At 38.0% G+C, this 13,506-nt stretch overlaps 1 protein-coding gene across 31 annotated transcripts in view; it reads right to left on the bottom strand.

The window, feature by feature from the left end:
• The window catches only part of CCDC91 (coiled-coil domain containing 91), a 410,464-nt gene that overhangs the window by 365,486 nt on the left and 31,472 nt on the right, over positions 1–13,506 (bottom strand). Inside the window, exon 2 of one of the 31 annotated variants that reach the window (XM_049694203.1) lies at positions 10,585–10,682. The exons of 29 other annotated variants lie outside the window; for them this stretch is intronic. The gene's annotated coding sequence lies outside the window, so the exon portion shown is untranslated. Of the gene's footprint in view, positions 1–2,083; positions 2,194–10,584; positions 10,683–13,506 lie in introns of those variants that run through there. One more of the 31 variants, XM_049694204.1, reaches the window with a different exon arrangement.

Below are 13,506 nucleotides of genomic sequence, written 5' to 3'. Positions count from 1 at the left end.
CCAGATGATCCAAGTCAATATCAGCAATAACTCATGATGACAGTATGTACCCTTGACATATCATGACAAAAATGGCACTTCACCTCTGTAGTCTTTATCCCCAAAACCCATAACCCTATTCTAAACATGAGAAAAACCACAACCTCGACTGAGGGACAATCTACAAAATATGTGACCAGTGCTTCTAAAAACAAGCTGTCATGGTCATCAAAAAGAAGTAAAGTTTAAAAAACATAAAACAGCATAAGAGGAACCTAAGGACACATGACCACTAAATGTAATATGGTATTGATCTCAAGAAGACAGCAGCGAGCAGTGGCTTCAAACAAGATCTTAGTTCCCTCCCCAGGAACTGAACCTGGGTAGCCTGCGTGAAAACCAGGAATCCTAGCCACCAGTCCACCAGGAGCTAGAGGCTAGAAGCAAAGTTGCCCTGGCTCTTGTCCCCATTGAAAAATGAATTTCTCAAGGAAGCAAAAACTGTAAAAATAGGTACAAAGTTTATTATTAAAGACACAGCACAACAAGTGGGAAAGCACAAAGAGAAACAGTTTGTTTATTTAAGACAGAAGCAAGGTAGAGATACACACCGGGAGAGAAAGGGTGTGGGCATCCTCCCTTATGAAGAGGAGTGCACCAGAAAGGCGATTCAAATCACTTATATGTGAGGGTTCTTCCCGGTCTTTGTTTACCTTTGGTCAATTATCTCATTTCTTTTCCACATCTGACCTGTCTTAGGGCCCTCCCTGAGATGTGTGCGCATCTTTTTGCCAAGATGAATTCCAGTGCAGAGGCCTGTGAGGAGGTTGACACCACCTATTATGGGGTGGCACCCCCCACCCTTGGCCCCCAAGGAGACTTTCTGCGCATGTAGAGCTGGGGAGGTCTCCTTGACCGCAAGGATGAGCCATATGTGGTCTCTTTCAAGGATGAGCCATATGTGGTCTCTTTCAAGGATGAGCCATATGTGGTCTCTTTATCTTTTATCCAAGCAGGACTCAGCTCCTCCTTGCTCTTGCTCTTATCTTTATCTTAGAGTATTTGTCCACAGGGGACAGATTCCAGCTATTCAGCCTGGGGCCCATCTATCTCCTGCCTCAGTATCCTTTATGAAAATCTGGAATAGAAAAAGGACAGTAGACAAAAACTACAAAAATCTGAATAAAGTATGGACTTCAGTTAACAATTATGTATGAACACTGGTTCGTTAATTTTAATGAATGTAGCATTAATGGTGTAAGTTATTCATAATAGGAAAAACTGAGTATGGAGTATATGAGAACTCTCTGTATTATCTTCACAATTTTTCTCTAAGTCTATTCTAAATAATGAAATTTTTCTTTAAAATCAGGCCAAGAAGAAAACCATTACTATTCAAGAGATACATAGAGGAAAATAAATCGGCAAAAGAAATTTAAAAGGAATGATCATATAGAAAGATAGAATGATACCCTAAAAGTCATAAGGAAAAAAGTGTACAAGAATAAAAACAGGTATAATATAATAGAGGTCAAAGAAGATAAGGAATGAATACAAACCACTGGATATAGAAGGTCACGGGTAAAAGAAAAGTTCAGTGGAGATGCAAGAATGAAAGGTAAAAAAGTGCTTTATCTTGCTTATGAGCCACAATTTTATGATTTTCTCAGTCAAAAATCTCTTAAAAGATTCTCCTAGTTTCAATTCTATTTTAAGTGTTCCTTTTTCCCTGAATTCATATCAGTTTAGTCACCAAAACATAATTCTTATTGAATCTTCTTTCACAGTGAAAAGTACTAGGAGATGCATCAGATAGCATACTTTAATCTGGAAGTAACAGAAAATTCCAAAAGGAAACTGGCTTAAGCAACAAGGAAATGCATAACCATTATCTCATATGACAAGAAGTATGGGTAGAGCAGGCTCTAAACACTACAAGTCAGAGCTTCAGAAACTCTCTGTAATTCCCTTGGACCTGACCTCCTATGTGTAACTTCATCCACAGGCTGGAAGTAAAAGCAAAATAGTTTGAGACTGTAATCTTCTCATCTTTGAACCTATCACTAGCAAAGGAAGGGAAGTACCATGTTTCACTTAGACTTACTAGAATCAATTCTGGAACTCGGAATGAAGACTCCTTTCTCTGAGTCAAGTGAAGGAAGACTCCTTTCTCTGAGTCAAGTGAAGGAGGGTTGGATACCTGAACAAACAGGTTCTGTTAGAAAGGTAGATAGGAGAGGAATAATGCTAAACACACAATCAACAGTTAGCCAATACAGGAGGTTCTTATTTGCATAATTTCCTACCTTTGGGGAAGTTTTTAAATTTCCTTTAATACGATGAAAATACACTTCAATAAAATAATGGCCAAATAATTTCCTTCTTCAAATAACCAAGTGACAACCTCAGAGACAGTCAGTACTGCTTTATAGGTCAAGAGGAAGAATGTGGTATAAATTTGTAAATTTGTAAATTTATCTTATCACTCAAATTTATATCAGAAAAATAAAATGTGTTTGGGTATTTTAAAACCAGGGACTTGATTTCATTTTACTCTTCAAAATTGTTATTTTGTTGGAGATAAGATGTTAAGAGATCCTAAGGTAGTAGAAAGAGCACTAAGAGCCCTGGGCTCTAGCCCTAACTCTTCCACTAAATTACAGCGTTATCACAGATGGTCACCTAATCTATGTCGGTTTCAGTTTTCCCTTCTGTTAAAGTAGAAAGTTCAGGTCATCTCCAAATCTTCTTTCTAGTTAATTCCTAATTATAAATAATATTCACTTGTTAACTAGAATACTTATGCAGACTATTTAAAGTTGTAAATCTGCGCTAGCCAAATACTCAGGATGCCTTCCAAGGCTACATACAAGCCAATGACATGAAGCTTTTCCTATAAAACTTCACTTTTACGAAAATCTCCACCACTGCCAGCAATGCAAATAGCATGATGTTACAATTTTGAAATAACTCAAAAATTCCGTTTAACTTCTCTTTAAACCCAAATTCACTATTGAAAGGTTTCAGTACACCTACAGAAGCAAACCGTCACTGTTGGACAGGGAATGGAAAACGACAAAAACGTAACCACTTTGAAATTCAATTAAAGACGATATCTAACCACTAACCCTAAATGAAGAAGATGAAAATTAAAGCACAATGAGAAAGCTGGAATTCAAGTCATAATCAGAAATAGGAATTCTATATAGAATAGGAAATAGGGGGGAAATAATCCCCAAAAGTAAAACCAACATATAGACCTAAAAGAAATTAAATATCTCATGAATTTCTTTTAAAGACTATTATTTAGATAAAATTGATAGAAATAATTTCCAAAAACAGGTTGATGACAGTGAGAAACAGGAGAGGAAACCATTACCCTGTCCTTTGGGAACTTCAAATTAATGAATCTTGGCAAACCAGACAAAAATCATACGGGATGACTTGATAAAACCCCATGACTTAAGCCAACTGCATTATGACCCGGAGTTGGTTCTTCTCAAAATTATTAATAATGAAAAACACTTACACAGGATACACATGATTGCCAGGAAAAAAAAAAATGCACTTCTTTGAAACAGTTTTTAAAACAACAAACCACCCACAGAAACCACATGGGCACAAAATGAAATGATTCTGGTCACTGATTTGTAGAAGAGCATTTAAGCACTCCCCAAGTGAGAAGACTCAGCTTTAGCCTCTCTTTCTAGGACAAGCAGAACATCCATGAAAACACCTGATCTGGACCTACCAAGAAAACAGTGCAAACATACCTGCACTGGCCTGAGTTTCAAGAGAAATAACCTTCTCCAAGGAGAGCCTAACAGTTTTAAGACACCACTTCCTTGTTTTAAGAAGACATTTTTTGTTTCCGCACAGTAAGAATTTATATAAAGCTTAAAAACTCCTCAAAATAAAATAAAATAAAGTAAAACAAATCTCAAAGTACTTAACATTATAATATTAATGACACATAAATTAAAATCTCCTGGAAGCACCACTCTCTACTATCAGTAGCAATAGCATTAATATGTGAGGAATACTCAATTTATCCAATTATGTAATAATACCCTAGTGAAATAGTATACCAGAGAGGTACATTTCAAAAGAGGAAGGAATAAATATGGAGGAAGGGGTATTGCTCAGGAGACAGGCAAACTATGTGGGTTGCATACAGCTGCACTGGAACCCTAGAAGCTAAGCTGGGTACATTAAATAGGTATGAGGTCCAGAGAAAGGAAGCCAAATGAAACCAGAGCCAAACACAGTCTAGAACGAAGCACCGCCTAGGGTAAAATGCAAAGACTACATAAAAACTCCACTTATGTACAGAAGTATCAGATAGGTACTACATATATTAACAGAAAACAGAAAGTTAATCTTGACCCTCAACATCACTAAAAATTCATCCACACCTTTAAATAAGTAGGAAAAAAAGGGGGACTTGTCATGGCCTATATTATATAGTTTATAAAGGACATAAAGAGAACACAATAAAAACCAGGCAGCAGGGCTTCCCTGGTGGCGCAGTGGTTGAGAGTCTGCCTGCCGATGCAGGGGACACGGGTTCGTGCCCCAGTCCGGGAAGATCCCGCATGCCACGGAGTGGCTGGGCCCGTGAGCCATGGCCACTGAGCCTGCGTGTCCGGAGCCTGTGCTCCGCAACGGGAGAGGCCACAACAGTGAGAGGCCCGTGTACCGCAAAAAAAAAAAAAAAAAAACAGGCAGCAATGCAAGAGCTACAAGTTTACATATATCTGCACACATATTCTTCACAGTGCTTTCAATTTCCTGATACAATGCCATAAAAATTGGGGATTTTTTCCTCCTCTACTTTGGCTCTATGTAAGGTGCTGACTTTTCCCTTGGATAGGCTGGCAAAACTCAGTTTGTCAAAGCCTGCATATTGAAGAACACATATAATTTCCAGAAGAAATAAAGAAAGAATGGAAAAACAGATGAGTTTCCAAAAGAAACAATTTTAAATTGTGTATATCTATAGCCCTCATGCTTTAGAAATGATGTCACTGGTGGTATTTGGTACCACATGCATGAATCCTAAAAAGACCAAAGCATTGAAGCCATCCAAGTACAATTGTAGCTATCTTAGTATAGTTTGAAGACAATGAGAAAGGTAATAATACCAAGGATGGAAAGCCCTGGGATTGTTACCTAGTCAGAAAGAAAACATATCTGAAGAAAGATTAGATCTGACTCATTTCAGAAAATGAACAGGGAAGGGCTTCCCTGGTGGCACAGTGGTTGAGAGTCCGCCTGCTAATGCAAGGGACACAGGTTCGTGCCCCGGTCCGGGAAGATCCCGCATGCCGCAGAGCAGCTGGGCCCGTGAGCCATGGCCGCTGAGCCTGCGCATCCGGAGCCTGTGCTCTGCAACGGGAGAGGCCACAACAGTGAGAGGCCCACGTACCGCAAAAAAAAAAAGAAAATGAACAGGGAAATCCTATAACTATACTGAGGATGTCTAATTAAACAAACAACATAAAATTTGTACACCAAAATCCTAAACATTATAGTAAAATAACTGGGTGTTTTCTAAATAGCTATTGAGTAAAATGATCTATTATGGATGCAGAAATGAGAAATGTCTGGTTTCTTAAGGTTTACTAAGAGTAGGAAGTGATATGTCTAAGATATAGGAAATGACCAAAAAATATGGTGCATATTCCTGGTGTGTAAATTCTACCCAAAGACTTAATGACAGGTTAAAAGGAAAAACTTTACTTTTCACAGTAAATAACAAAGTATACTTTATACTTTGTTATATTTATAAAATGTAACACAGAATAAAAGATAAAGAGAATAAATGAGGGGCTTCCCTGGTGGCGCAGTGGTTGAGAGTCCGCCTGCCGATGCAGGGGACATGGGTTCGTGCCCCGGTCCAAAAAGATCCCACGTGCCGTGGAGCGGCTGGGCCCGTGAGCCATGGCTGCGTCCGGAGCCTGTGCTCCACAACAGGAGAGAGGCCACAACAGTGAGAGGCCTGCGTACCGCAAAGAAAAATAAAAAGAATGAAAACAAAAAAAAAAATTTTCTAAATATCACCAGAAGTTTACTCACAAACATCTTTACTACCACACACCACTGGAGTATCTATTATTTCTGTACTATGGTTACTTCAAAGTAAAAGTATGATAAAGTTTGGAGAAAAGTTTAAACTATATCCGCAAAGTATACAGACAGCATTCTACTTTCAATCAAAATGGAGACAGACCACATTTAATGTCCCAACTAAAAGAACTACAAAACTGAAAAAAATATATGAAACAATTGCTTTTAGATAGTGGATAACAGACAGCAGAGAGTTATAACTCCTGAGAGAAAGGAAACAAACAAGGTAAGCATTACAAATGACCAGTTTACAAACTGTTGTTAGTTTACAAGCCGGAATATATGGCGGGGAAATCCAAGCCTCTCACTGAATTGAGGAGACAGAGTTAAAATTTATAAGGTAGCTAGAATTTCCAGGGCCAAGAACTTGAGAAGAGAGAACTACACCAAATAAGAACTCTAGAGATAGAAAGGTCTGCTCAAGTCTTGGGTGGAGTACTAACCTCTACACACATGAGAGAAAACTACACAATGATAGAAAAAGAAAAACAAAAGTAAGCAGAACATCTGGAGCCCACGCAAGCTGGCAATAGTCTGTATTCCTATCAGTCAGAGTGGATAAACCTCTTAATACATAGAGCATTCAGGTGAATCCTCTGGAGGGCATCTCCTAAGCAATGAGGCTAAATTAGACACAACAAAAGGCTTTTTTGGACCCACACTAACAAATCTTAAAATGTGCCTCAAAATAATCCAACTGAATCCACGTAATATAACTTAGAGCCAGAACAAAATACAGCACTATTTGAAATAATACAACAAAATTCAGCAATCAACAAGATAAAATTCAAAATGTCTTAATCCAGTCAAAAACTAACAGGTATACAAAAAGATTAGGAAAATAGGACCTATAACCAAGAAAAAAATCACTCAATTAAAAACAGAAATTAACAAGATGATGCAATAAGCAAAGACATGAGAACAGCTGTTATAAATATGTTTCATATGTTTAAGAACTAGAAGATAAAATGATCATGGTTATAAGGAACATGGAAGATGTAAAAAAAACTCAAATGGAACTTCCAGAGGAGAACTTCTAAAACAAAAAATACAGAGGATGAGATTAACAGCAGATTAAACACTACAGAAGACAAGATCATGAAGTTTAAAAATTACATCAGTAATTATTCAAAATGAAGTAGAAAAAGAAACAATACTGAGAAAAACTGGAATAATATCAAGTAGTCGAAAACATGTGTAATTGGAGGTTCAGAAAAGAAAGGAAAGGGTGTGGAACAAAATATATGAAGAAATATAGCTGAAAATTTTCTGTATTTCATGAAAACTAAAAACCCAGAGATCCAGAGATCTAAACAACAGCTAAGCAGAACAAACATAAAGAAATCATAGCAATGCACATCATATTCTTTTGTGAAAAACTAAGAGAAAATTTTTTAAACAAGCCAAAAAAGGGGACACATTACATACAAAAGAACTAAAATAAGAATAAAAGCAGACTTCTTGTCAGAAACCAGGTAAGCCAAAAGACAATTGGTAAATATTTTTAAAGTACTGAAAGGAAAAAAATATATGGCAGCATACAATTCTTTGCCCAGAGAAAATATCATGAAAAACTGAAGGGGAAAACAAGACATTTTCCAAGACAAACAAAAGCTCAGAGAATTCTTTGCTAGCAGCCCAGCACTAAAAGAAACGTTAAAGAAAATTCTTCAGAGACAAGAAAAATGAAACTAGATTGGAATTTAGATCTGCACAAAAGGAATTAGGAGTGCCAGAAATGATAAACATGAGAATAAATACAAAAATTTAAAGACGGAAAGTGGCAAAGCCACCCTCAGAAGCTATGGGGTCCCCGGCTGCAGGTAGGGAACTAGGTGGGGGAATCGTTTAATACTTCACATTAGGACAAATATGTGAAAGTTCCTGCCAACCCATGAGAATTTCTTACTTCGGACATTTTTGTTCTACTTACTGCACAATTTTCTTAGAAGTTCTTTTTTGATGCCATGCTCTGTGACTTGCATCAAAAGAGGAGTTTCTCTTCATCAAGATTCCTAACATTGGTAATGTGATGAATAAATCTGAGATCATTGGGGGTGGAGGTGAAGGAGCCTATGAAATAGTACTTAAATGCAGACACAAGGTAAGACATTAGTGTGAATGCCTCTTCATAGGGAAAATTCCTTTCAGAATTAAAAGAGAAAGGAAAGACAGCCCTACCAGGTGTCAAAGGAATGTGGATAGAGGAGGCAGAGTTAAGGCAGTAAACGCATGAAATTGTGGAAATCAAGAAATTCAAGGACAGTGAAGCCCTGTGGTGTGTGGGGAGCCTTGGGTCCCAGTCCAGGAATTGGGCCTGAGCCTCTGGGATGGGAGCGCCAAGTCCAGGATGCTGGAATGCCAGAGAATTCCTGACCCTAGGGAATATTCATCAGCAAGACCTCTCCTGGAGGTCTCTGTCTCAACTCCAAGACCCAGCTCCACCCAACTGTCTGCAGGCTCCAGTGCTGAATGCCACATGCCAAACGACAAGCAAGACAGGACCACAAACCCACCCATCCGCAGATAGACTACCTAAAGTCATAAAGCCCACAGACACCCCAAAACATACCACCTGACTCGGCCCTGCCCATCAGAGGGAAAAGATACAGCTCCACCCACCAGAACACAGGCACCAGTCCCACCCACCAGGAAGCCTACACAAGCCACTGGACTAACCTCACCCACTGGGGGCAGACACCAAAAGCAAGAGGAACTATGAGCCTTCAGCCTGTGGAAAGGAAACCTCAAACACAATAAGTTAGACAAAATGAAAAGACAGAGAAATATGTTCCCATGAGTGCGCAAGGTAAAAACACACAAGATGAAATAAATGAGTAAGAAATAGGTAATCTACTTGAAAAAGAATTCAGAGTAATGATAGTAAAGAGGACCCAAAATCTCAGAAATAGAATGCAGAAAATACAAGAAATGTTTAACAAGGACCTTGAAGAACTAAAAAACAAACTGTGATGAATACCACAATAACTGAAATTAAAAATACACTAGGAGGAATCAATAGCAGAATAACTGAGGCAGAAGAACAGATAAGTGAGCTGGAAGACAAAATGGTGCAAATAACTGCCATGGAGCAAAATAAAGAAAAAAGAATGAAAAGAATTGAGGACACCCTCAGAGGCCTCTGGGACAACGTTAAATGCACTGACATTCAAATTATAGAGGTCCCAGAATAAGAAGAGAAATAAAAAGGGTCTGAGAAAACATTTGAAGAGACTATAGTCAAAAACTTCCCTAACATGTTAAATGAAATAGTCAATCAAGTCCAGGAAGCACAGAGAGTCCCATCAGGATAAACCCAAGGGGAAACACTCCAAGGCACATATTAAACACAAACAAAACTTAAATACAGGGCTTCTCTGGTGGTGCAGTGGTTGAGGGTCCACCTGCCAATGCAGGGGACACAGGTTCATGCCCCGGTCCGGGAAGATCCCACATGCCGCGGAGCGGCTGGGCCTGTGAGCCATGGACGCTGAGCCTGCGCGTCCAGAGCCTGTGCTCCGCAACGGGAGAGCCCATGACAGTGAGAGGCCCGCGTACTGTGAAAAAAAAACAAAAAAACTTAAATACAAGGAAAAAGTATTTAAAAATGCAGCAAGAGAAAAGCAACAAATGACATACAAGGAAATGCCCATAAGGTTATCAGCTGATCTTTCAGCAGAAATTCTGCAGGCCAGAAGGGAGTGGCAGGCTATATTTAAAGTGATTAAAGAGAAAATCCTACAACCAAGATTACTATACCCAGCAAGGATCTCATTCAGAATCAATGGAGAAATCGAAGGCTTTACAGACAAGCAAAAGCTAAGAAAATTCAGCACCACCAGACCAGCTTTGCAACAAACGCTAAAAGAACATCTCTAGGCAGGAAACACAGGAGAAGAAAAAGATCTACAAAAATGAACCCAAAACAATTAAGAAAATGGTAATAGGAACATAATATCGATAATTAACTTAAAGGTAAATGGATTAAATACTCCACCCAAAAGGCACAGACTGGCTGAATGGATACAAAAACAAGACCCATATGTATGTTGCCTACAAGAGACCCACTTCAGACATAAGGACACATACGGATCTAAAGTAAGGGTATGGAAAAATATATCCCATACAAATGGAAATCATAAGAAAGCTGGAGTAGCAATACTCATATCAGAAAAAATAGATTTTAAAATAAAGTCTGTCATAAGAGACAAGGAAGGTCACTACATAATGATCAAGGGATCAATCTGAAAAGAAGATATAGCAACTGTAAATATTCATGCACCCAACACAGAAGCACCTCAATACATAAAGCAAGTGCTAACACCCGTAAAAGTAGAAATCGATAGTAACACAATAATACTGGGGCACGTTAACACTCCACTTGCACCAATGGATAGATCACCCAGACAGAAAATTAATAAGAAAACACAAGCCTTAAATGATACATTAGACCAGATAGATTTAATTGATATTTACAGGACATTCCATCTGAAAGCAGCAGAATACACTTTCTTCTCAAATGCACATGGAACATTCTCCAGGATACATCACATCTTGGGCCACAAATCAAGCCTCTGTAGGTTTAAGAAAATTAAAATCATATTAAGCATCTTTTCCAACCACAATGATATGAGATTAGAAATCAATTACAGGAAAAAAAAAACTGTAAAAAAACACAAGCACATGGAGACTAGACACATGCTACTAAATAACCAAGGGACCACTGAAAAAATCAGAGGAAACCAAAATATACTGAGAAACAAATGACAATGAAAACACGACGACCCAAAGCCTATGGGATGCAGCAAAAGCCGTTCTAAGAGGGAAGCTTACAGCAGTACAATCCTACCTCAAGAAACAAGAAAAATCTCAAATAAACAATCTAACCTTGCAACTAGAGAAAGAAGAACAAACAAAACCCAAAGTTAGTAAAGGAAAGAAATCATAAAGATCAGAGCAGAAAGAAATGAAATAGAAACGAAAAGAACAATAGCAAAGATCAATAATACTAAAAGCTGGCTCTTTGAGTAGATAAACCAAATTGATAAACCTTTAGCTAGACTCAAGAAAAAAAGGGAGAGGACTCAAATCAATAAAATTAGAAATGAAATGGAGAAGTTACAACTCACAATGCAGAAATACAAAGAATCATAAGAGACTAGTACATGCAACTACGTGCCAGTAAAATGGACAACCTGAAAGAAATGGACATAGTATCACCTTCCAAGACTGAACCAGGAAGAAATAGAAAACATGAACAGACAAATCACAAGTAATGAAATTGAAACTATGATTAAAAATCTTCCAAAAAGCAAAAGTTCAGGACCAGATACCTTCACAGGTGAATTCTATCAAATACTTAGAGAAGAGCTAACACCCATTCTTCTCAAACTCTCAAAAAATTGCAGAGGGAGGAACACTCCCAAACTTATTCTATGAGGCCCCCATCACCCTGATACCAAAACCAGACAAAGATATCACAAAAAAAGAAAATTACAGGCCAATACCACTGATGAACATAGATGCAAAAATCCTCAGCAAAATACTAGCAAACCGAATCCAACAACACATTAAAAGGACACCAAGATCAAGTGAGATTTATCCCAAGGAATGCAAGGATTCTTCAATATAGTTAAATCAATCACTGTGATACACCACATTAACAAACTGAAGAATAAAAAACATATGATCACCTCAATAGATGCAGAAAAAGCTTTTGACAAAATTCAACACCCATTTATGATAAAAACTCTCCAGAAAGTGGGCACAGAGGGAACCTACCTCAACATAATAAAGGCCATATACAACAAACCCACAGCAAACTTCATTCTCAATGGTGAAAAACTGAAAGCATTTCCTCTAAGATCAGGAGCAAGACAAGGATATCCACTCTTGCCACTATTACTCAACATAGTTTTGGAAGTCCTAGCCACAGCAATGAGAGAAGAAAAAGAAATAAAAGGAATCCAAATTGGAAAAAAAGAAGTAAAACTGTCACTGTTTGCTGATGATATGATACTATACATAGAAAATCCTAAGGATGCCACCAGAACACTACTAGAACTAATCAATGAATTTGGTAAGGTTGCAGGATACAAAATTAATTCACAGAAATCTCTTGCTTTCCTATACACTAACAACAAAAGATCAGAAAGAGAAATTAAGGGAAAAATCCCATTTACCATTGCAACAAAAAGAACAAAAAATAAACCTTCCTAAGGAGGCAAAAGAACTGTACTCAGAAAAACTATAAAACACTGATGAAAGAAATCAAAGATGACAGAAACAGATGGAGAGACATACCATGCTCCTGGATTGGAAGAATCAATATTGTGAATATCACTATACTACCCAAAGCAATCTACAGGTTCAATGCAATCCCTATCAAATTACCAATGGCATTTTTCACAGAACTAGAACAAAAAATTTTACAATTTGTAGAGAAACACAAAAGACCTCGAATAGCAAAAGCAATCTTGAGGAAAAAAAAAAAATGGAGCTGGAGAAATCAGGCTCCCTGACTTTAGACTACTTACAGGGCTACAGTAATCAAGACAGTATGGTACTAGCACAAAAACAGAAATATAGATCAGTGGAACAGAATAGAAAGCCCAGAGATAAAACCACACACCTACAGTCACTTAATCTATGACAACAGAGGCCAAAATATACAATGGAGCAAAGACAGCCTCTTCAGTAAGTGGTGCTGGGAAAAGTGGACAGCTACAAGAATGAAATTAGAACACTCCCTAAAACCATACACAAAAATAAACTCAAAATGGATTAAAGACCTAAATGTAAGGCCAGGCACTATAAACCTCTTAGAGGACAACATAGTTTGAACACTCTTTGACATTAATCGCAGCAAGATCTTTTTTGACCCACCTCCTAATTAGAATACAAATAGAAATAAACAAATGGGACCTAATGCAACTTAAAAGCTTTTGCACTGCAAAGGAAAGCAAGACAAAAAGAAAACCCTCAGAATGGGAGAAAATATTTGTAAATGAAGCAACTGACAAAGGACTAATCTCCAAAATATACGAACAGCTCATGCAGCTCAATATCAAGAAAACAAACAACCCAATCCAAAAATGGGCTGAAGACCTAAATAGACATTTCTCCAAGGATGACATACAGATGGCTAAGAGGCACATGAAAAGATGCTCAATATCACTAATTATTAGAGAAGTGCAAATCAAAACCGCAATGAGGTATCACCTCACACCGGTGAGAATGGCCATCATCAAAGTCTACAAACATTAAATGCTGGAGACAGTATGGAGAAAAGGGAACCCTCTTGCACTGCTGATGGGAATGTAAATTGATACAGCCGCTATGGAGAACAGTATGGAGGTTCCTTAAAAAACTAAAAAAAGGGCTTCCCTGGTGGCGCAG

Source organism: Orcinus orca, chromosome 11, assembly GCF_937001465.1.
Source record: "Orcinus orca chromosome 11, mOrcOrc1.1, whole genome shotgun sequence".
NCBI classification, from domain to species: domain Eukaryota; kingdom Metazoa; phylum Chordata; class Mammalia; order Artiodactyla; family Delphinidae; genus Orcinus; species Orcinus orca.
This window is presented reverse-complemented; position numbering and strand designations above follow the sequence as displayed.